The sequence below is a fragment of the Pipistrellus hanaki genome (genome assembly GCF_964339955.1).
Source record: "Pipistrellus hanaki genome assembly, chromosome: 7".
In the NCBI taxonomy this organism is placed as follows: Eukaryota; Metazoa; Chordata; class Mammalia; order Chiroptera; family Vespertilionidae; genus Pipistrellus; species Pipistrellus hanaki.
Window position 1 is genome coordinate 65,569,275 of NC_140509.1, and position 25,464 is coordinate 65,594,738.

Consider the following 25,464-nt stretch of genomic DNA (forward strand, 5'->3'; position numbering starts at 1 on the left):
GATCACTAGTTGAACGTGAAAATTCTCTGTCTGTGTTAAAGTGGTGCCTAATTATATCATAATTTTCATGACTGAGAGATGCTTATTCAGGGCAGACTGTGTGCCTGGGGTTGTCTCGGTGCTAACAGAGGTGAATCTCCATCTTGTGCAAAACCTGTAGTTTATCAATATATGTAAATGAGATGGGTTTGAATATTGACTCTACCGGTTTTAAAGATGTGCCCTAACTCAGGTTTAACTACTTAATTCATTGACACTCAGTTTCCCCATTTAAAAAATACCTACCTCCTGAGAATTTTGAGGAGTAAAGATGATGTCTGCAGAATGCCAGCATAGTACTTGATGCAAAGTAAGCCCTCAATAAAAGGTAGCTGCTGTTAATTTGTTAAAAAAAAAAAATCATCTTACTACCCTGTTTCCCTGAAAATAAGAGAGTGTCTTATGTTAATTTTTTCTCCCAAAGTTGCGCTAGGTCTTATTTTCAGGGGATGTCTTATCTTTCCATGCGCTAGGTCTTATTTTCAGAGGATGTCTTATTTTCGGGGAAACACGTAGCTTTTGTTTTGAATTGATTTGCTTTCATTTTTGGAGTGTCTTAAACCTAAAATTTTAAGTTTACCTATTCCTGTCCTGCCCTTCAGCCTTTTGAAAATAACCACTTCAGTGTTTGATGGGTATGTTCATGGAGCAGATCCAAAACTTAAAAGAATCTGAGAGAAAAATACGTTGAGAAAGATTACCCTTTAATTAGTGTCTTTCTTTGAATGCTTGAGTTTCCTTTTTATCATCGTTTTTTCCTCTGTGACCTATAACCCTTATCTCCTAGTGCTTGGCTTCTCTTCCACTGCCCCTCTAATTACTACCTCCCTCCCCACTTCGGTTCCACTCTACATTGTGGCCAGACTGTATTTTCTACAACCCCACTGTACTCCTTTTCTTTTCTTTTCTTTTCTTTTCTTTTCTTTTCTTTTCTTTTCTTTTCTTTTCTTTTCTTTTCTTTTCTTTTTTCTTTTTTTTTTTTTTTAACATTGGCCATATGTATTTCTCCTTTAGGGGAAGATCTGTTCAAGCCTCAGCCCCATTTTAATTGGGTTGATGACTTTTTATCAGAGTGGTAAGAGTTCTTTATATTCTGGGTATTATAAGTCTTTTGTGAATTATATGATTAAGGGGTACTAGCTCATATGAGCTTTTTTGTTCTTAGCGACCCAGAGCTAAGAACACAATAATTCTAGGAGCTCCTGCAACTTCATACGTATGTCTTCACAGGACTCGGCAAAGGTGGGAACAGTGGGGGAGGGGAGAGGCCCGGCAACAAGAGAGAACTTCTGTCATTTTGTTTTCTCCTTTTACTTCTAAGATATATTTTTCTTTTTCCCAAAGACCCTCACCCATGGCTCTCCCAGAAGACTTGTGTCTTGTTAACAAGAACTGAGTTACTTGGCTTTGCCTAGCTTCAGGAAAGGCTGGGAAAATGTTTATAAAAACCATCTCCAGCCCTAGCTGATTTGGCTCAATGGATAGAACACCCAGTCTGTAGACTGAAGGGTCCCAGATTTGATTCTGGTCAAGGGCACATGCCTGGGTTGCGGGCTCGATCCCCAGTTAAAGCCACCCAAACAAACAAAACCTAGCCATACGTAATAGCCAGGTTTTGAAACTAACTGATTTTAAAAGAAAACACACACACACACACACACACACACACACACACAACAAAAAAGAAAACAAGATACACCTTAGTGCCTGCCAAGAAAGAAGATGAGATAACATTTAAGATGCAAAGAAAAGAATCCTTCAGATTTAGGTGAAAAGAAAGAAGAGCTTGAAAGAAAATCGGTACAAAGGAAATTACTGCCACAGGCTCAGAACTGAGGCAAAAACCCGGGTTCTTTTGAAGATAGAAGAAAGTGTCTCATGACCTAAATGATCTCAAACAATTCATCAACAAGTCCAACATCTGAGAAGGTCACAAGGAAAGCAACAGGGTAGAGAGAGTTAATGAAAGACACTCATGCCCTCCCCCCAAACAATTTAATATTAGCAAAATGTTATATTCACCAATAACATCAGTAGACTGTTCTGGAAAAGAGCAAGGGGCACCAACCACACTTTACAAAGAAGCCGGTACTGTAATGATAGAATACGACTTATTCAAAAAGCTAAATGCTACATCAGTTCCAGAAAGAGATCAAGATCTGGTTACTAGTATAAAAATAAGAGAATTAATTTAAACAATTTTACTACAAATGCCAATGGGAAAAATGGAAATATAAACATTTCTTTTCCACTATTTTTGTTTTGTTTATAATGCTGTTCTAAAAACACGTTGAAACGCAAACACCTAAGATTAGAACAAATACACTCCAGAATTGTGAGGGGAGTAGATAATAGAACAAAAAAAAAACCCCATGTATTAATATTTCTGAATATCGGTCCAGCAATTACAGTCTCCTTGGGCCCAGACAGGTCATGACAATGTTGACTAGTATCACATCGAATTCTCTCTCTCTTTCTCTCCCCCTCTCCTCCTTTCTCTCTCTCTAAAAGTCAATTTAAAACTTATCATTGGGCCGAAACCAGTTTGGCTCAGTGGTAGAGCGTCGGTCTGTGGACTGAAAGGTCCCAGATTCAATTCCGGTCAAGGGCATGTACCTTGGTTGCGGGCATATCCCCGGTGGGGGTTGTGGAAGAGGCAGCTGGCCGAAATTTCTCTCTCATTGATGTTTCTAGCTCTCTCCCTCTCTCCCTTCCTCTCTGTAAAATATCAATAAAACATATATATAAAAAAAAAACTTATCGTTGGGTGAGGATGAAAAAAATGACAACTGAAAAACAATAGCTAAGATGACAAAGTTGGCTGTTTCTTGTGGCCATGCTGCAAAAAAAAAAAAACACAGAACATGTTTTCCAGTTAGCCGGGGAGATTCCATATGATACAGTATTTATCTTAGTAGATGGCAAGGAGGCTGAAAACATCAACCTTTCTAAATATAAACTCCACAGGAGGAAAAGGGTGATACAGTGAAGCAAGCATCCGCCCAACCGTACTAGTGATCATACAGTTAAAACCTAGAATCCCGCCCCATATCTACTAGAGAATTACTTTCAACCACTAAAAAGTCAAACAGCAACAAGGCAAGGATACCTTATGTCACCACTCCTAGTCAAGAAAACAGTAACTGTTGTCTTCAGATTGTGTAAATAGAGAAAAGGGGGAATTTTACTGTATTGCTTAGGTGATGGGGTTGTTGGAAGGACTGAGTGAATTAATGAAGAATTCACAGAGGCGCTGGTGGCTACACAATCCCCTCTGAGAATCAGGGACCAGCAGAAGGCTGTTTCCAGTCTGCTTTTAATGGATCAAATGATTCCGGGCCCTGGGGGATCCAAATGATTCCATCTGACTTCTTAGCCAGCAAGTCAATGTTGATCTGAGAAAAGAACATCTGGAAGCAACCATACAGTCTTGGCCTGATCAGTCCACTTGATTTATTGTGAAGACTTGTACTCAATGTTCAGAACCAACTCTATTAGGTAGTGTGTTAATGCAGGAATCTCTCTTCCCTCTTAAGGCAAAATCCCCAAACAGCGAAAATCATTTTCTCACAGTGGACTCGGTAAAAGGGTTGATCCTGACCAGTGGTCTGCAAACTCATTAATGTCAGCAGAGCCAAATATCAACAGAACAACGATTAAAATTTCTTTTGAGAGCCAACTTTTTTAAAGTTAAACTTCTTCTAATACCACTTCTTCAAAATAGACTCGCCCAGGCCATGGTATTTTGTGGAAGAGCCACACTCAAGGGGCCAAAGAGCCGCAGTTTGCCGACCACTGTACTACACTAATACCTGTGAAGGCAAGGCTTTACCTTTGTGTTAAAATTAAAATCACCTTCCCAGGCCCCTGGAAGTGAGGGCACATTAAGGTGGTGAACTAGGTCCTTTTTTGCAACAAGCCGTCCTCTAAGGCTTCAGCATCAGCTTCTCTTCTCTGTGACCCTGGCAGGTGCTGAGTGCACTCCTTCCAATCTCCAAGGGCCTCACCCATCCTGGAGAGAGAGGGAGGGAGGAAGGGAGGGAGGGAGGGAGGGAGGGAGGGAGGGAGAGAGAGAGAGAGAGAGAGAGGGAGAGAGAGAGAGAGAGAGAGAGACACGGACACCAGAAGTCAGAGAGAGAGACACCAGAAGTCAGTGGAGCGGCCCTATTCCTGGCTCCATCTCCTACTTTTCAGTCTTGGCAATTTAAGTTTATGTAATAAATATTCCTCTCTGCCCCTGTGGAGCTATTTGGGCTTTTCCTAGCCCGTTTAGTTCATTTCCCCAAATTTCCTCTCTAGATGTGTGCTTTGCTTGCCCTGAGAATGCCAAATAAGCCATAATGTTTCCGAAGAGGAAAAAAAAATTTCACAAAGGTCAGCTGTATTTTTATACACTAACGATATTGTGGGGCCGGGGTGTGTGTGTGTGTGTGTGTGTGTGTGTGTGTGTGTGTGTGTTAAAAATCACAGTAATCATATCCAGTTCATCTTCTAAATAAAATCAACATTTTAGCAAACACTGACAGGTTTGAGAAGAAAACATGATTCACATCATTACGTAGCTTAACCAGTTCCGGTCACCCCACGCCAGCCTCGGGGGGGGGGGGGGGGCACTGGCAAAATGGTAATGAAGAGCACAGTTATCTTCCATGGCAGCAACCTCAAAAAAAAAAAAAAAAAAAAAAAAAAAGTGTTCAACCCTGAAATAATCTTAGTTCAACTACAGCTCTCCTCACAATGTGACTGAGTCACGTGAGCCTCCCATCAGCCCTGCCCCAAAGCTACGGCAGCAGCTTGGACAACTAAACTGTAAATGAGGCAGCACATCCTCATCCCTAATGGTTTCTTTCTTTCTTCTTAAGATTTTTTTTTTTTTTAAGAGAGTGAGAGAGGAAGGGAGGTTGCTGGGAATTGAACCAGCAATCTTTGGTGCATGGGGTGACGCCCAACCAACCTAGCCAAACCAGCCACGGCCATCCCTAATTATTTCAAAGAAGGCCAGTCCCATTATGACTTAAAAGTACCAATTTTAATTTTTAATTTTTGCCTGCAATTTTTTACATCACTATTATAATAAATCCAAGAGAAGCAATTGCCAGAATTTTTGTTTTTAAGGCACAGATTTAGAAGTGGTGGCAGTTGTTACAAAAGCATTTGTGGTAATAGCATTGCCCTCTAACCTTATAGGAAATGTCGGACCTTAATAAGCAAACAGGTAGAAGTGGATTTCCATGAAAACAGGCTTAATAACAAGTACAGTTTGGAGGAATAATGACCTTACTCTTTATTTTCACATTTCTTGTATTTTCTTCAGTAGAATGCCATCAGTTTCTCCTGAAAATAAATAACCCCAAATTTCTATTAAAAATTTTTACACTGCAAAACCTTATAAACGGCATATGTTGATTATTCTTTGCAAAGCCATCTTTGAAAGAAATAATTATACCCTTGGGTGAATAGCTAACTGTGCTTTTTTTCAATATGCTGAAAGGGAAACAACTCATTCTGAGATTATACACTTTACATTTTTACAATCGGTTTCATCTCAGCCTCACTGCTGACAGCAATTCGTCAACAGTTTAACATTTGTCAATCTGTGCAAATATGTTTCAGCTAAGAAATATGTTACGCTTATCTTAACCTGATTCATTATTTTATTTTCAACAAGAAAAGCATACTTACTGTAAAGGAGGCAGAAAAGTTAAATCCCAATAGGATCTACATCACAAGGAATAGAGAGAGAGAAAAAACAAAACTTTCTATTTAAATGCCTTCAGCATTCAATGGATTTGAGAAAATGGAACTTGGTTCCACTGTTCCTGGGGACATTTGCATCTTTCCTCAGAAAGCCTCCCAAGACCTTTCATTGCACTAACTTCCAGCCCTTTGCTGCCTTCTCAGTCACTATGCATCAAGCTGAATATTAATGAGTGAGAGCAGCCAGGATATAGGAAGCTCGGCCAAGAATACTGGGACAGACAAGAAAAGCGCTCGCTATTTTTAAGAAAACATCTTTTAAGAGTTCTGGGCTCCCAGAAGTCAGGCCAAAATGGAGAGAAATGGCCCTTGAATGAGGATAAATAAGTTTGAGCCTTGCCCGTAGGGGATGGTAAAAGACTTTTCTCCGTCTTTTGTACCATCTGTTTTAATAAAGCTAAATCTGGGCTGCAGCCGATTTCATACTCAAATCACATTCGTCTGGAGAGGAGATACAACAAAATTCATAGTGTTAGTTAGTAATCAGGAACTTAAAGAAAATTTATTATCTTCTTAATGGCCATCTGGAAACTGTCAAATTACTCCTTCTCCCCATCTACTCCTGGGAGCAGTTAAGGATATTTCCTGAAAATATCTTCGGGATAAAAACACATTATATTAAAACATGAGAATCTGATGTAAGTATATTTCACCTAGCACAAAATAAGTACCTGCCATATACTAACTTTTACTCGTTAACTGCTTAAAACACGAATGTATACAACCTTCTCATCTTTATATACAAAAGAATGTTTCCGTTTAACCTACTTTTTAAAAAAGAAGCCCAGCTTTTACTCCCCACCCTTTTTTTTTTTTTGGTCCAGAATTCTCTATTTCATCATAAATATCTGATAGTGTTCTATCAGCATTTCAAAGTTCTCAGCAGTAAAGTTGTATTACATAGACCATAAAAGGCCCTACCTTTGCACATTTTGTGTTATTACGCAAGTAGGTAAAGAGCATAAGCATTTGTAACCTTTCCCCCTTCTTATGTCTGCAGCTCCTATTGTCTATATCAAGTATCTGTTACTGTCTTAATAGGTCTTATTATCTATATCAAGTATCAATTGTTTGTTTTTACTACTTAGAGCATCTTAGTGCTTCCTAGTCCACACTTCTGTTAGATAAATTCTGAGGCTCAAAAGTTCTCTTACATTACCAAGTGGCGTAGCTAGTACGTGAAAGAACCTAGTACTCTGACTTTTAGGGTAGGGCGTAGAATACAGAATTAATAGAATTTCACAATAAACAAATTTATTCTGTAACTTCTTAGTACTCCTTAGTATTTTCATAACACCTATCAAAATGCCTAGTATATAGTAGATATTAAAAATATCTATTGTCCTGGCTGGTTTGGCTCAGTGGATAGAGCATCAGCCTGCAGACTGAAGGGTCCCGGGTTTGATTCCTCTCAAGACCACATGCCCTGGTTTTGGGCTTGATCCCCAATGTGGGGCATGCAGGAGGTAGCCAATCAATGATTCTCTCTCATCATTGATGTTTCTATTTCTCCATCCCTCTCTGAAATCAATAAAAATATATTAAAAATGAAAATATCTATTGGTTGATAAAACCAAAGCCACCTTCAATATTAAGTGCATCTAGGCATATAGGATGATATATGTATTATCAGACTAAACTCTCCATATACATACCATCAGCTCTGCTGATATCACTTGGCAAGGTTTCTAACTGATGAGCAGTGTTTCCAAAATATTGTAGTCCTGGGCAAACATAGAACTGGGAAGCAAATGGGAAATAAAATAGTTCTCCCTTCTATCCCAAACCTAAACTCAGCTGATGAACATTCTTGCCCTTCATATTTGAAAGAAAATGGTGGCAGTGAAGGGAATACATGCTTCCAGTGTGCCCACCACCACCATCCATCACCCATCACCGCCTTCTCCCAAATAGGTGCACCCATCCTTCCAACCGCCCTTAAAAGAAGATGCGTCCCTTACTCATTTAGGCTGTGAAGAAGTGGAGCCCCATTCTATGCCACCCAAAAAGGTAACCTCTCTCTCCCTGCACCCACCTCCCTGAGCCATTGCCTCCTACATCATAAACCTCTAGACACATTTCAGTGCTGCTTCCATATAAAACGTTTCTAATGGAGTTACAGCTAAGCTCCTTGGGTAAGTGCTCTAACTCCATACCATCACCTCTTCACCCCCCTTTTCCCCAGGGGACTACAGTTGGGCCTCTCCTCCCTTCATTCAAATAACTGATTTTGCGAAGACCCAGGGCATCTCCCAAGGGCCACCTCCAAGCAGCTCCCTGAGTAACCTTGGCAACAGCTTCTCGGCACTTGCCATTCCACTGACCAGTGTCCATCCCAAAACGTATCCACGGCTAGATGAGCACTGCCTGCCCTTCCGGGAGATGCTCTCAGTGGCTCTCGGAGGTCACTGTTCTCTGGGAGCCTGAAAACGCCTTTCCCCCACGATTTGTTAGCTCTCCCCGGGGACTCTCAACACCACCGAAGCTTCCAGTCCTGCCTACTCCCTGACGCTTCCAAATCAGACTCCCAGCCCAGATGCTCCGGCTCTCGGCGACCAACTCATTCTAACAGATACTCACAAAGATTCTGCGAGGGATACACTCATTTTTCTCTCAGAATAACACCAGTTCCCCGAATAGGCTACGCGCTCACACCTGAGCGCTTTCCTTTCCTGAGACACCCTGACCTTCACAAGAAAATCCTTCAGCCTTCTCACCTCTTCTCACTCATCCACCCACCACCATAGCGATTGCTTTTTAAACTATTATTCCATTGGTTTTTGTTTTTTTTAAAGACTCACTATTTTTATTGATTTCAGAGAGGAAGGGAGAGGGAGAGATATAAACATCAATGATGAGAGACAATCATGGATCTGCTGCTTCCTGTACCTCCATCCAAACTGGGGATCGAGCCCGAAACCCGGGCATGTGCCCTGACCTCCTGATTCATAGGTCGAAGCTCAACCACTGAGCCACACTGGCCAGACTTGATCCATGTCTTAAAGAAACACTGTTTTTGGCTTCATATTCTGATTTGTTTAAGTTTATCTGTTAGAAATGTTTTGGCTACCAGTGGCAAAAAAAAAAAAAAAAAAAAAAAAATCAACTCAAAATGGCTCAAACTGAAAGTTACTTTGTCATATGACCAGTGCAGAGACGGTAGGGGGAGACAAATCATGACTGGTTTGTAAGCAAATCATGAAAATCGCTTTCCCCTATCCTTTGCCTCCCAGTTAGGCTGGAGCAGAGGCTGCCGCTGACCCCGGGCTGGCAAGGAGAGGGCAGAGCCCATCCACCCAGAGCCTTCCGCCCAGGGCTAAATGGGGACTCCATCTCCCTAGGGCCGAGGCCAGGAAGTAGAGGCCGAAGGGGAAAGAGAGGTCACCTCTGCCGCGATGACATCACTGCCATGCTGAGCCAAGATAATGGAGAAAATGAAATTCCCACCGAAGCCACCTCAGCTGGAGTTTAGAGCATTATTCCTCGCTTCCTTTCCATTTGTCTCATCCTGTTCTTATCAGACGGTCCCCCAGGATGGCACCGATACTAATCTTTCCATCCTCTTCCTTTTAATCTAGGAAGACACAGTGGCCTTTACCTTTTACTTATGGACTTTACATATGTCTTCCTTGTACTAAATAGCACTACACAGATGAAATAGGCACCTTTAAAAAATTAACTTCTCTTGCTGGTCTGCTGCATTTACAAGCCGCTTGGCCGAGAAGAAAAACGAAACCCTCTCTTATTTGAAGGAGAGGGCCCCCGAGACCCCACTTCTAGTTTCAGCCAGCAGACAAAGCATAGTTGCGCCTGCATAGTGTGCTGTCCTTAATTGTATTTGCATTGGCTCTCTGCTGAGCGCTAATGGAATTAGAAGTAGATTCAAAGCAAATCCTTAGAAATCACCACACCAGTCTCCCCTCCCCTCTCTTCCCCCCCTTAATGAAAAGTTTACTGGTTCTGGAGGGGGAGGGAGAGTGCTGCAGACAGGTAAGGAAAACTGTTTAAGTGTCGGCGGGTATTGTGTTTTTAACGAAATGCCGGCCAGAATATTGGCTATTAATACAACGGCCTCTGACAAAGCCCAAGCCCAAGTCTTAAGTAGTTGCTCCCAATGCTGAGAGGTGGTTGATTATTTCCGATTGAGGCGGAGTTTTAGGTGATAACATCTGGCCTCCCGCCCTTCCCATTAGCAGGCCCCTGATGGATGTGCTCTGGGAGCGTGTCCCTGATGTGATGGCCACCACAGATGGGAACACCATGCCTCGGTCCAAAGAGCTCGAGCCAAATTTTCCCTGCTGACAAATTCAGGCAGAGGCTCTTTTTCCATTTCATCAACACCCAGCATGGGAATGGAATGCCAATAAAACCGAGGAAGTAGGTAGGCCAAAGGATCCGATTAGCAGGGGGGAAAAAAGCACAGAGAGCTGAGAGCTGGCCGCTGGGAAATTCCCCAAAGGCTGGTGGGCTCCTTGCCCTCTCCCCAGCCCTGGTGAAGGCCCCTCCTGCTTCAGTGCTGGTGGGGCCACCAGTCTGCCCCAAAGCACCCTGGGAGTTTGTGGGGATAGAAGAGGGGGAAGATGTCTGATAAGGACAGGAGGTCCCTGGGAAAGATGTGGGGAGAGAGGTGCATGAGGCCGGGGAAGCAGCAGGAGGTGTGGTGTGGGGCAGTCCACGGCTCAGAGCTCAGACAGGCTGGAAACACCTGCTGCTGCCTCCTCCACAAGGTGTGCATGCTTCCTTAGTTCCTCAGCAGGATCCCGGGAGAGACTTCCTCCAAGCCTCCCGTCTCTGGGACACCCACACGCAGCGGTATTTTTTGAATGCTGTGGCAGACACTGCTGGTTTGCCAACCCAGTATCCATCTCCTACTTCTTCCTTCTCACGAGTAGCAACCTTGATGTTGTTGGGAATGATAATGTGCCCAATTAAAAAGGCTACACTTCCTTTCCTTCCTATGGGGAAGGCTATGTGAAACCACTTAGGCCAATAGGATGTACGTGGACACGGGTGGGTGGGGCTTCTTGGAAATCTTTTCATTAAGGTGAGGCTGTTCCCGGACTGCGAGGTGACAGACACACAGGAAGGAGAGCAGAGTGGAAATCCTGGAGTCTGACGACGGCCTCGTAAAACCACCAGGCCAGACCCGAACTTTGCATTACGGGTAGAAACACCTTCGCCCGTGCTCATCACCATTGTTCAGGATCTGTCCCTGGTAGCTGAGTGATGACTAAGTGAAATGAGTGCTTGCTCTTTGTGTTGACATGTTACCACTGCATCCATTTATTTATTTATTTATTTATTTATTTATTTATTTATTAAATATATTTTATTGATTTTTTACAGAGAAGAAGGGAGAGGGATAGAGAGTTAGACACATCGATGAGAGAGAATCATCAATCAGCTGCCTCTTGCACACCTCCCACCAGGGATGTGCCGGCAACCAAGGCACATGCCCTTGACTGGAATCGAACCTGGGACCCTTCAGTCTGCAGGCCGACGCTCCATCCACTGAGCCAAACCGGTTTCGGCTACCACTGCATCCTTTCAATAACCATGCATGGTGGCTACTCTCTATCCATATCCCTATTTATAGCTGAGGAAACCGAGACACAATGGATCTAAATGATATGCCTGGATCTCACGCTTAGGAAATGGCCAAGCGGGGCTTTGGGGGAGAGTGAGAAAGCCCAGCGCTCCCCAGTTCTCAACCACGGGGCTGAGGTTCCCATGGGAAACTTGGGGCTCCTGCAGGACGTGGGCCAGGTCTGTGGTGTGTGTCCACAGCTTCTCTCTACGCAGAAGCGTCTTCCAGCCCAGGCCCTGCAGGCAGCAACCTGACAAAAACTGTGCTGTGGCATCGTTCGGGGTCCTCTTACCATATGCTTAACACGCTGCCTTCTTGACCCTTCTTGTCAATGCAGCTATTTTGCTGGTGAAAATAATGTTTCTACTCATAAACATGCTCTCAATCATCTTTAGCTACAAAAAGACATTCAAGTTATATATGAGTGGAGGTGGCCAGTTTAAGAAAACTCTGATTATAGAAATAATGGAAGCAAGCAAGCCAGGGTCTTAAAAGTGAATAAAATTAAAAATTAAAATAATTAGAGGAGGAGGAGGAGGTGGAGGAGGAGAAGGAATATGTAAATTCAAATGAAAGCCCACTGACTTGAAGGGCAGTGCCCCAGGTGATGCCAATACCTATGACTCCTGGTTATGTCTCTACTGACATGGAAGCAGACTTAAAATATCAGCTGTCACCAAATTTAGCCAAGTCCCAGAAATAATACATCTACAGCGTGATTTGCTGTTTTTGAAGCAGAATGAGTCAATTCAGACTTGTTTTATTATCAGTGTTATTTCTAAAATGCATGCCGAAGAGGCATGTGCAGACTCTGTACGTTGTAGCCCAGCTGTGTTTACTACTGTACGGTTGCTCCCTAAGCTTAAAAACTTGCCAGTGCAACATCATAAATAGTAGTTACGTAGGTCCAACATCACATTTCTTGAACACCCAACATCCAGTCAATGAACAACTGTTATCCAGGAAGCAAACTCTACAGAGTAGCACTGCTTATGGTAGGGGCATTGCAGGCTAATTCTTGATGTTACGACTTTTCTAGTGAGAGGGGTTGGGGTAGGAAAGAGGGACGGAGGGAGGGACAGAGAGAAAGAGAAACACAGAGGAGAAAGCTCATTCCGTGGACCTTCCCACCCCAAATATTTGGGTCAACGTTGAGCAAGTGCAGGGGTGCCCTTGCAAGTCTGGATAAACCAGACCGCAGGCCCACTTGACAACAACCTGAACCCGAGGGGAGGGGCCCAGAACAGGTCTTGCTAGACCTTTGGAATTTTGGAACCATTCTCTTCTTTCTCCCGCTTCCCACCAGGACTATTAGAAACAGGGGAGTAAACGCTCCAGGAAAAACAGTCCAGTCAGCTAGAAGCAGGTCAGAGAAACACAATGAATTTCAGTCACACAAGTCACTGCTCTTAGGGTTGACCCAGTCTGGGGCGCAGAGGTGATCTGCCCACCATCCATCAAACCGCGAGTGGGAAGGAAGCGGCCCTCCCAGCTCCCGGGGAAGGCACGTGCAGGAGCCAAAAGCACCAGCACTGCTCGCTGCCCTGCGACGCGGGGGGGGGGGGGGGGGGGGGGGGGGGGGGGGGGGGGAGGGGGGCAGAAGTGACCCAAAGGCGGTGCCCCTCTTCGTACGGTTACCGGCTGCTGGGGAAGATAAGTGACCTCGCTCACATGCAGCAAGACGCAAATCAAGGGAGCCTATAATTAAGTGCAAAGGTGGGGAGGGCAATTCAAATACCATAGTGACTCGGGGGAGAGGAGGAAGACTAGAGACTGTCCGAGAAAGGGGTGGCCACATGGTGATGCCTTGTGACCTAGATAGGGTGGAAAACGGTGGCTAATCAGAGAGGAAGGGAGACCTTTTCAGGCAGTGAGAGAGGACTCAGGCAGCATGGACAAGGTTCGTGTTCTGGCTTCTGCAGGAACTTCCCAGGAAACAAGATAAATTGGAAACCCCACCCTGATGAACTCCATTTACTTCTCAGACTCACTGGAAAGGTTCATCCTTCAGTGGCCTCCTCCATCTTTCTTTCTCCCACCCCTACCATCCACAAGCCACCCTCTCCACGCAGACACATTAAGTTCACCTTCACTCGTTCATCTATTAACCGATCCCCTCCCCCGCCCTCCACTGTTTGTTCAAAGAAAAAATGGATTGTTCTCTAGCACATGGATTTGCCATGTTGAGAACAGTTAAGAAGAGAAAGTCATGCTGGTGACATAAGAGAGAGAGAATAAAAAACAGAACAGCCCCGGCCAGCGTGGCTCAGTTGGCTGGGTGTCGTCTGCTGCACGAAAGGCTGCCGGTTCAGTTCCTGGTCAAGGCACATGAAAATTCTTGTATTCAGGTGGGGGTGTTCCTCAGCCCAGTCTGAGCCCTCTCACAGTCCAGGACCCCTCGGGGGATGTCGATCCCCAGGGGATCCGGCCTAAGCTGGCAGTCAGACATCCCTCTGGCAGCCCTCGGGGAATGTCCGGCTGATGGCTTAGGCCTGTTCCCTGTGGAGTCAGACATCCTTAGTGCTGCAGAGGAGGTGGGAGAGGCTCCCACCACCACCACCACTGCGCTTGCAGCCATCAGCCCGGCTTGTGGCTGAGCAGAGCTCCCCCTGTGGGAGCACACTGACCACCAGGAGGCAGCTCCTGCATTGAGCATCTTCCCCCGGTGGTCAGTGTGCATCACAGTGACTGGTCCTTCCCAGTTGTTCCACAGTTAGGGCCCATTTGCATATTACCCTTTTATTATATAGGATATTCAAGTCAGTTAATTCTTTGAAGTCGGTTTTGATTTTGTCAGCTCATTTATACCTCTAATTTCTTTCTAGAGGAGTAGTTCTTAAACATTTTGGAATAGTGGATTCCTTTCTGGGCTCAAATACAATTACTGATGAGTATCTTCCAGAAAAACTGAACATTTTCACCAGGAAAAAAAAAAGGGGGGGGGGATACCTACTTCAGAGCTTCATAGATCCAAAGTTTCTACATGACTCTCCCCTTCTTTTAAAAAACTTTATGAAGCCCTAGCCAGTTTTCTCAGTAGTTAGAGCCTCAGCCCAGGGACCTCTCCAGCATGCATTGTCTGTATCAGAAACTTTTCATCTTTTTGGGATTGTGCATTCTGCAGAAGCTCTATGTATACTCCCTAGAGAAAAATCAGTATATGCATGTAAATTTGCACAGTTTAATGGACTTGTAAGTATTTTGAAAGCCATTGTTTCTCTTTATGCCTAGCATTGGATAGTCACTAACAGAGTAGATGTGTATTATGTAGTGGGGACGAAGGAAGTGTTTCTATCATGTGAATGTCTTCCCTGTGTTTACATTTTCTTCCTAATCCCCTGGGAGGCAGGGATAGTCTCAATCTTCTACTGAATGTGTTTGTATATTTTGATATCACTAACACAGTTATTTGTCCTACAAATTGTAGAGTTTTGTTGATAATGGCAGTTGAAGGAAACCCCTTTGCTTTATTTATTTATTTATTTATTTATTTATTTTTGCCAAATTATCCTGTTTCAAGTAGTCCATAGAAAAGTTAATAGAAATAAAGCTTTCAGTACGGGTAACAAGTTTTATCAAACCGAATAGACTCAATAAATGAGTTTGTGCTGTAGCCCTATGGCATTATTAACAACGCTCTTTTATAGAGAAAGTTTTATATAAAATTTCCAAATCCGCTCTTTTGCCAGTTTAGGTTGATTTGCACATATGGAATCTAAAAGACCAGCTACTAAAATTCTGTGGCATATGTGAATTATGGTTTTTGAGTTTGGATTATTAGTGCTAAGACTTAAAAATCTTGAGACTGTTTACTATTGAAAGCTGACTTCCTTTTATCTCAGAAATCACTAGGTATGAAAAACATGCCATTCAAAGTGGTTTTCATGATTTTTCTGACAGACAGACATGTTATCGCCTTTCAAACAAGCTAGAGCCTTCATTTCATATGATTTCCGCTCTTGTGAACTAAAATATGTGCTTGGACAAAGCAGTACCTTGGTCTGGAATTCCTTTGTTGGGACTCACTGTTGTAGACTAGATGTCCCTGTGGAGCGGCTGCTTTGCCCCGTGGCTGCTTTGCCTTGTGGCTGGACAGGGCGGGAGGCTGGCGGTGGTGTTGAAGGTCAGCGTTGAAGGTCAGCGTCTGGAGCTGTGGAGGCAGCAGCTCTTCTGTGAGGATGCTCAGGTAAAGCCGTAGCACTGTAAGAGGACCTCAAAGGGGATTGCTCCTCGGAGGTCCAAGTAGTCCCCCCTTGTCTACTGCTTCCCTTCCTGTGGTTTTACTGACCTGTGGTCAACCACCGTTTGAAAATATTACATGAAAGAAACAATGGTAAGTGTGAAACTGCACACTGTTCTGAAAGTCAGTGTGATGAGCATGCCGTCCTGCTCTGTCCTGGCCGGGCTGTGAGTCACCCCGTAGTCCAGGGCATGTTGTAGACGGTCCCTGAGTAGCCCTCTTGCTTGCCAGCTTGACTAGAGTGACGCTGCAGTGCTTGTGTTCCGGTAACCCTGGTTTTACTCAATAATGGCCGCAAAGTGCAAGAGTCATGCTGGCAGTTTGCATAGGCCAAAGAGAAGCCGTAAAGCACTTCCTTTAGGTAAAAAGGTGTGTGTATCGGGTGTCCCAGAAACATGTACATACACATTAACAGCTGATTACTCAATTTTCATTCCCTTTCAGGGCTGTTCTGTTTTTTACTACTGCAGTATTTTAATTCTGCAAACTTGTTTGAAGTGAGACTGTGAGTGTTTGCATTTTTGTTTGTTTATACAAAGGTAGTTTGATGAGCTAAAAATGGTGAAATCTAAGTTAGGTCTGTGTTCTCATTAACTGTGCCCGTCCGTTTCCTGCTTCTGATAATGCCCTGTGGTTATGCAGGATCTCACCACTGGGAAGGTGGGTGGTGGGCACTCCTATCTCTGTACTCGTTTTGCAGGTTCTTGTGAGTCTAAACTATTTTAAAAACACAATAATGTTGCTCTGGCTGGTGTGGCTTGGTTGGAGCGTTGTCCCATATACCGAAAGGTTGCGGGTTTGATTCCCTGTCAGGGCACATGCTGTGTTTTGGGTTGTCCACCCCCACCTCCAGGAACACATGTGGGGAGGCAACTGATGGGTGTTTTTCTCTCTCCCTTCCCCTCCCTCTCAAATCAGTAAAAACATATCCTCAAGTTAGAAGTAAAAAAAAAAACAAAAAACAAAAAAAAGCACTTAAATAACAAAATAAAAAGGTAGAGAGGATATGTCAGTGAAGTTAATATTAAGAAAATTAGATATTTTCATTAGTTTGAAACAGTTTGCCATGATTAAATCATAGCGCAAACAACCTATTCACCATTCATTCATTCTCCAGCTCTTTTTTTTTTAAATAGCAAATCTTTATTTTTTAAAAAAATATATATTTTATTGTTTTTTTACAGAAAGGAAGGGAGAGAGATAGAGAGCTAGAAACGTCGATGAGAGAGAAACATCGACCAGCTGCCTCTTGCACACCCCACACTGGGGATGTGCCCGCAACCAGTGTACATGCCCTTGACCGGAATTGAACCTGGGACCTTTCAGTCCGCAGACCGACGCTCTACCACTGAGCCAAACCGGTTCTGGCTCATTCTCCAGCTCTTTACTGAGGTCTTAGGGTCAGGCCTTGTCCTGGGTGTGGAACAAGGAGATGTGTCCTTCTGCTAGGGTGTAATTCTTTGTTTCCAGGCTGTAGAGCTAGGATTCTTAACCGAAGGTGTATGGATTTCACAGGTCACATCTGTGTGTACGTGCGTCCTGTGAAAAGTGTCCCTGGTGCGCTCATCAGATTCTCAAAGGCCAAGGACTGGCGCCTTGGATTATTGTCTCTCTGTGTGGGTTTCAAGAACATCTTCCAACATGTAGGAAAATCCTGAAGTTCAGCACAGTGTCTTTGGGGAACTATGTAAGATTTCTATCTAGCAAACTTCTCTATATTTCTCTTTAGTTGAGTGATGGGGAAGGCATCGGCTTCATAGGCAAAGTTTGACCTCCTAGACTATTCAGAGCTGTTGAGTCGGTCAGCATAACTGTGCTTTTGGGGGTGGTCGGCTCATGGAGCAGAGCTTACACTAGTAAAGAAACTTCTGGAATGCTTCTGAGGGAGCTTGTGTTTGGCACCTAATGCTGAACACTGTTGGCCCTGAACACCTTTTTATTCCATGTGGCCAGCTTGCCTACGCACCTCTGCTGCTTAGAATCTGTGTGGTCTTCTAAATTAGGTCCAGGTAGAGCTTAAAATTCATGCTATGTTTTAGGAGTCCTCTCTTCTCCATGCGGTTGGTACAGTTGTGCAGTTTCTCTCTCAGAGGAAAATGAAAATCCATCTGGAATGTGTATTGCACTGGATTGCCCTTCAGCCGGCCTTAGCTCTGCTCCTAGGTAGCTCTTGGTGTGAATGACATGTTTCTATTTTAGAGGGTTGAGATGTTCTGAGAGTCAGGGATTCAAAGTGAGAACGTGGGGTTTTTGGACTAAAATAGATGAGGTTTATACCTGTAAGAATTTATAACGGGACCTGTTAGGTCGGCCTCCCGTCGGCAGACTGTGGGCCACCTGAGGGGAGGGCTGAGCTTGTTCACATCTGCGCTTCTTCCTCAGCTCCTTCGTGGGGTCTGGCACACAGGTGCCCAGTGATTGACCTTCTCACATCAGCGCTGTTTCCACTGTGCAGGTGCCACCGGGCTTCATCTTATCCCCAGGCACCACCTCCTGGGTGCTGGAGCCCTAGACTGTTTTATTTTTTAAATGTTCAAAATCCTCAAATGGTTTCCCCCTAAAAATGGTTATTCTTCATGAAAATGTTTAATTTCAAACATTTAAAACTAATAATTGCATTTTGGCTACTTGCTTATGAAGCTAATTTTTTGAGTGGAAGGCATCTTTTTTCCTTTTATAAAAGGAAACAGAGGCCAGCAGATAACAATTGTGCTGAATTCATTTTTGCTCATGTTGGCAATATTTGGAAGGGTTTTTCAATTTTTGGAGGAATTTCTCTGTGCTTCACATGCTTTACCATGATGATGTTCACAATAGATTTATGAATTGTCTTAGAAGGAATGCTGTTTTACTTTCTCACAGACAGCAGTGTCTTAAACACATGGATTCTTAATGCATCTGACGATGAGGGTGTAATTCTAAACATTTGTGTTGATGATGAAAAGGGCAAAAAGCATGGCATATTCAGTTCAAGTGGATTCTCTTTAATGCATTATCCATGGAAAATGATAAATGCCTCAAATTGTTGAAAAAAAATATCTAAGATTAGATTGAATAATTAACAGTTATTAATAGCAGCTTTATTTGTAATTGCCCCAAACTAGGGAGTATCCTAGTACCTTACCATGGTTGAACAAACTGTGGTATAGCTATCCCATGGAATAATACTCAGTAATGAAAAAAATGAACTATTGATACAAAAAACAAAAATGAATCTCAAATGAACCTTTGGATGAACCTCAATGAAGTGCTGAGTGAAAAAAAGTAATATTAATGAAATAACATAACTACAGAGTTGGGGAACAGATTATTGATTGTCAGGGGTTGGGATGGAGTGGTTGTAGCGATAAAGTGGCAGTATGAGAGTCTTATGGTGACATAATGTGGATATGGTGGTTGTACAAAGTGACATATAGTAAAATTGTATAGAACTACACACATACACACACACACACACACACACACACACACACACACACACACTAATTCCATGTATAACTGGTGGAATCTGCATGGGATGTATGGGTTCTACCACTAGCAACCTCCTGGTTTTGTAAGATGTTAACGCCGGGGGAAGCTATGTGAAGGGTGCATGGGGCTTCCCTGTGCATTTCCTTGCACCTTCTTGTCAGTTGATAGTGACTTAAAATTTTTAAAAAAATATATATTTTATTGATTTTTTACAGAGAGGAAGAGAGAGGGATAGAGAGTTAGAAACATCAATGAGAGAGAATCATTGATCAGCTGCCTCTTGCACACCCCCTACTGGGGATGTGCCTGCAACCAAGGTACATGCCCTTGACCATGGAATTGAACCTGGGACCTTTCAGTCCGAAAGTGCCGAAACTGGTTTGGCTCAGTGGATAGAGCGTGGGCCTTCGGACTGGAAGGTCCCGGGTTCAATTCTGGTCAAGGGCATGTACCTTGGTTGCAGGCACATCCCCAGTGGGGGGTGTACAAGAGGCAGCTGATTGATGATTCTCTCTCTCATCTATGTTTCTAACTCTCTGTCCCTTTCTCTTCCTCTCTGTATAAAAATCAATAAAATATCTAAATAAATAAATAAATAAATAAATAAATAAATAAATAAATCTGATGCTTTTTCTTCAGTTAGAAAAAAAATTTCAGTTTAATTCTTAGTTATCATTTTTCAGTAAAGGGTGTTACTACCCCATAGTCTGAAGGAATAATGAGAGATTTGTTGTGCTTGAAGGATTTGCAGCCTGATCGATCTCCTTATGAAAACGTTAAAGCATATACTTTTCCTTCCTTTTCAGTCTTAGTTTTGTGTTTGTTAAAATAAATGAATTCTAGAGTTTATATGCGATATTGCCTGCTTTAAGAAAAACTCTCCGGCTGGTATTAGTCATCAGTTTGAAGAGTGATCTTGAAAGAGCAGTGTCCCTCTCGTGCGTTTTTCCGCATGACACGTGCAGTGGAGCAATTGCCACCTGTGTCCAGGGATGGAACTGAATGCGTGACCAAAGGTCAAAGGGTTTCCCCACAGATTACAAAGAATGTTTTGCATTTCCTTAACACCAGGAGCTGGTTTAGCTTGAGACTGGGTATCCATAACACTAGAGGACATAACCGAACAGATTTTTAAAATAATAGGGGAGAAAGGTTGCTGTGTTAGAACGAAAGAGTTAAAATCAGGTTGAAGAATGTAATCCAAAGATGCCTAACAATCCTGGTGAGGTTTACTTTAGGTCAAAGTTTCAGCATAAAGGGTTTAGATTTATCATGGAACCAGATTTTAGAGTCATCCCTTCCTAGTTAACCAAAATTCTGTCATGTACGTGCAATCTCTTAAAAGGTAAATAAAGATACATAATGTTGGAGTAGAATCCTTTGTCTTCTATTGAGTTTAATGTCTTCATAATTATCACAATGATGATTAACAAATGATTTAGAAATGGAGGCAGTTTTTTCCAAATAGATAGTTGTCTGTATGGTACACAATGATGCATGTAGACATATCATGGTACAGAATTAAGTTGCCATTTTTGTGGGATGAATTTTCTTAAAACATTTTTAAATATTGGAGGTTAGGATTATTGTAAAACATAATTTCCCTCTTATAATTAAAAGCTTTTGGTCCTCATAATTGATAAATATATGAATTCTAGTGAGGATATTAAGACCTAAGTGTCTGATTTCTGTGTTTAACTAAACCACTAAGATGAGAAAATTTTAAGTAAAATTCTGGATTTTTAAAAGCACCTAAAATTATTTTTCCATGTAAGTTTACTGTAATTTAATAAGAAACGCATTTCTGAGCTCAAGAAAACATGAATTTGACTTAATTTTGCTTAGCGATATTCTCTTTGGATTCAAAAGAAAAAGTTTAAGTAATATTTGGGAAGAAAATTCTTAGGATTTTCTCACTCAGCCACGTAGAGTTTAATGACCCTTCATAGTGCTGAGAAACACTGTTAATTTTTTTTTTTTTTTTTTTTTTTTTTTTTGCAATAGGCTTTGCTAATTTAAGGTGAAAGAAGGCAGCAAAAGAACATAAAAAACACATCTATATTCCTTCATTTAAAACCTGGTGTAGTTTCTCTGGGTACCTGAGTATTATATCCAGAATTCTTTCAGAACCAACAGGAAAGACGTGTAGTTGACATTGGAAAGTTACCTTCTGGTTTTTTCACAGACACTACACTAACCTAACCTAACCTGAGACCTCGAGATCAGATCGGACCAAACCGAGCATCTGTCATTTGATCATCTTAAGGTAGCTCAAGCACTCAAGGAGAAACTGGAGGTTTCCAAGGTATCTGGGTTACACACTTGGTTAGATAAGCCAATTCTCATTTCATTAGCACCATTATGTCTGCATTTTTTTTTTTTAAAATATAAGGAAATAAAAAGACTTTAAAGAGTTCCCCAATCTCTTCCAGGTAGAACAGGCTGCCATAAGACACCTTCCTGTGTAGAATTAGTTTTGAAAACTATATGATAGGATTCAGAACAATTAGGTAGCCCAGAATGTCTTCTTAAGGTCGTAGCGTTTCCCTGTGTGGAGAGGTAAACAAATCTGATCCTCATTGTACAGCTGGGTAAATTGGGACACGCAGAGCGTGGGTGAGCTGCCGCCGATCAAACAGGACCGGACACGAAAGCCGGACTCCGAGCTCTGAACTTTGACTCCTGTCCCTTTCGCAATCGAATGATCTAATGATTGAAAACACAAGGGTGACCTGAATTAAAAAGAAATGTGCAGAAGGTCATTGGCTGTAATTTCACCTTCATTCTAGTGCTTAGGGTGTGAGGATGCTGTCGTCCTAGAAGTGGGGGAGGCAGGAGTTCCCATTGGTGGGATCCTGTGGTTTCTCCCACCCTCTGCCAAGGAAGTGCTGCCATCCTTCCTGCCTGCTGGAGCAGAGCTGGATCTCTGAGCATTGCGGAGGAAGGGTCCATGCCAGGGATGTGTTTTAGTTAGTAGTTGTACTTAGAAGAAAGACAGACGATCTCAGGAAGATGTCACACAATTTCATCCTGTTCTGGCCCTTAGGAATACCCTTCAGCGTTTGGAAGTGTGGCGCGGGCAGGCAGGCAGCTACATGGAGGTAGGTTAGGGAAATGAAGAGATTATGGTTTTCATTAGAGGATCTTAGGTACTAGGTCAGTGATTCACTAGTTCGATAAAATAAGCACCATTTTGTTTCTGTTCTGGAGTTGGAAAACAAAGAAATAGGGTCTGTCTCTTCTTTTTAGATATATTTTTATTGATTTCAAAGAGGAAGGGAGAGTGAGAGAGAAACATCAATGATGAGAAAGAATCATTGATTGGCTTCCTCCTGCACGCTCCCTTCTGGGGATCAAGCCCTCCACCCAGGCATGTGCCCTTGACCAGAATCAAACCCGGGACCCTTCAGTCCGAAGATGCACGCTATCCACTGAGACAATCTGGCCACGGCAGAGTCTCTTAACTTCCATGTATTTTTCCCTCGGCTTTTGGTTACAAATCTGTATTTCCCTTTGTTGTATTTTCAACGTAGGATGAGCTATTGGAAAAACTTAGCAGATACCTTTATATTTAGGTGTAACTTTGTAGAAGTGATACAGTGATATGCTGCATGTTACATAGGAGAACAATGTTATATTTCCTTGATTTCTTGAACTTTTAATTGAAAGGTAACATGCATACAGGGAAGTGCACATACTTAATTGCTTTTTGACTGTGGATGCCTTCATCTTTTGAGCACTTTCTTTGTCCTGTTTCTTTGTCCTGTTTCTTGCACTGACTTTTAATGGCTCATAATGTTCACTTCTGGGTCTTCCTAATGTTCAGCTGCTAATGGAAGCAAGGAGGGCAATGTTGACATTAAAATACCAACATAGAAAGGAAATGTCGTTGCCAGAGGGCCTGCTAGCAAAAAGGCATATTAATTAGGTGGGAATCCTGTGCACTGGAAACTTTCCCTGAGGTTTTTGTTTTTGCTTTTGTTTTGTCAACATAACTCATGCAAGGGAGGAATAATTTGCTGCTGTTTTAGAGGATTATCTCTTGGAAGCTTACTGGTAGAGAACCTGGTACTTGCCTGCCACCTTGATTCTGGGATCCTTAGGAGCAACTCGGCTAAAATAAATCAATTGCAGCGAACTCTTCGGGATGTCCTTTTGTGGCACTGCTGATTCTTTCAAGAACGTTATCTGTTTTGCCAAATGTGTATCACTCCTTCAACAAATGAAGTACTGTTCGGTTTCTTCACTTGCTTGTAAATAAGTCACAATAGTCTGGCCATCCACCTAGTCCATGAAAATCCTATTTTTACATGTTCATATAATCCTTTTAATCTATTTTTACATTCACTGCTGGCTTCTTATATAATTGATGAAAAGGCTTTCATTTAAAAAATGATTTCCACATGACCCTGGAGGCCTCCTATTATAGTTTAACAGTAGTTGAGATGTTTGCATTGTTTGTGGAAACTGCAAAGTAGATTACTGCTGGCAGGTCAGGGAACCCTAGACCTAAAGCTGGGAGAGCCTCAGGGGTGGTAATTTTACCTCTTCATTTCACAGCCACTTCTCCTGGCCTCCTCCCCTGGTCAGACTGTCAGTTCTGATTCCCAGTCTTTGCCTACATCAGATTTACCCTCAAATACCTGAAGGCTTTCAGTTTTCTTTTTAAATATATGTTTATTGATTTCAGAGAAGAAGGGAAAGAGAGATAGAAACATCAATGATGAGAGACTCACTGATCGGCTGCCTCCTGCTTGCCCCACACGCCGCATCTAGCCCACAACCCAGGCATGTGCCCTGACCAGGAATTGAGCCATGACCTCCTGGTTCATAGGTCATCACTCAACCACTGAGCCACGCCGCCTGGGCAAGGCTTTCAGGTTTTGGCCAAAGAAATGGCTTTCTAACTTGCTTTGCATGAGAGATCCAAAGGAAGAGGTACTTTTGATCTGAATATTTTTGGTTTAGGTTTTCAAAGAGAGGTATAGGACCTTCTTTTCTCCTTGGTGTTGGGCAAAGGCAGTGTTAAAGAGGAAAGATACCCAGAAATGCCCCCATGCTATTACTAAGGAGAAAGGGGGGGGGGCATATTGGAACCATGTCTGTGTGTCAGTTACACAAATCCAGTGGCAGGTGCAACGTGCAGAGGGGGTATGGCCGCCTCTGGACTTCTCTCCTGTTACCACTCATCTCCCCCAGGACTCATGGTTTTGTTTTCTAACCATTTCTCAACTCTGTCTTTATGCTGGACTGTTCTTACCCATTTAAGGTGCATGGGTACCTTTTCTGCTGATGAAAGAAATTCAGAAAATAAAGAGGGAGAAATTCTTTTATTCTCTATTCCAAGGTTTAGAGAAGTTGGCTCTTTAAATTAAAAAAAAATATATGTCTTTAATTTTAACTCTTTCCTTCTTCCCAATTCTGACATGCTCTGCTTAAGGGCTATATGTATAAGATGGGTTAAATAAATATAATTTAGGAAGAAAACTGGTTTTCAAAAAATCACTTTAAAAATATATATTTTATTGAGTTTTTACAGAGAGGAAGGGAGAGAGATAGAGAGTTAGAAACATAGACGTTTCTCTCTCATTGATCAGCTGCCTCCTGCACACCCTCTACTGGGGATGTGCCCGCAACCAAGGTACATGCCCTTGACCGGAATCAAACCCAGGACCTTTCAGTCTGCAGGCTGATGCTCTATCCACTGAGCCAAACCGGTTTCAGCTTAAAAATCACTTTCTATCTCAGGTAAGTGATGGACTACTTATGAGACCCTCGCCTCACCCTCTACCCACCAAAGAGGCCCCTGCCCTTGTGCTGTGTATTATATAGTGGTCTTGGCTTTAGCACAGTGAACCTTTCTGGTTTTGACTTTCTCAGGTGACCCCCGAAGGTTCAAGGCATGCAATGAAATGTTGAGTCCCAGATCAAGGCCACGTACTGGGTGGGCTGTGTGGGGGAGCTGAGATTCAGCTCGTGTGTGAACCAGCAGGCATTCAGCCCCCGCCATCTGCACTGGAACGAGCTCTGTGGAACATTCTTTGTTCTAAGCACTGTGCTCCTCTCGGAGTAAGACATTTTTATCCCTGCGAAAACGGCCCACGAGAAAAAACAACACCACCCACCTGTGGATGTTATTGATTTGTCTGTGAATGCGGGAGACTCGGGAACATTTGCCCCATAGCCCTTCCCTCGTTAATGTCCATGTGCCTGGTTTACAGAACATGCACAACCAATTATTTGTCCATTGACCTCATCTTCCTAGAAGCAGAACAATGGTTTTCAGCTCTGGCAGCCGCTCCTTGGGAATCCTGCAGGTCTGGCACAGGGCCCAACATCTGTAGCGTGAAGCACTCCCTGGGTGATTCTG

The 25,464-nt window shown here is 42.9% G+C and overlaps 1 protein-coding gene across 2 annotated transcripts in view; it reads left to right on the plus strand.

Moving 5' to 3' along the window:
* The window catches only part of NHSL1 (NHS like 1), a 192,229-nt gene that overhangs the window by 37,251 nt on the left and 129,514 nt on the right, over positions 1-25,464 (plus strand). The gene's annotated exons all lie outside the window — the stretch shown is intronic.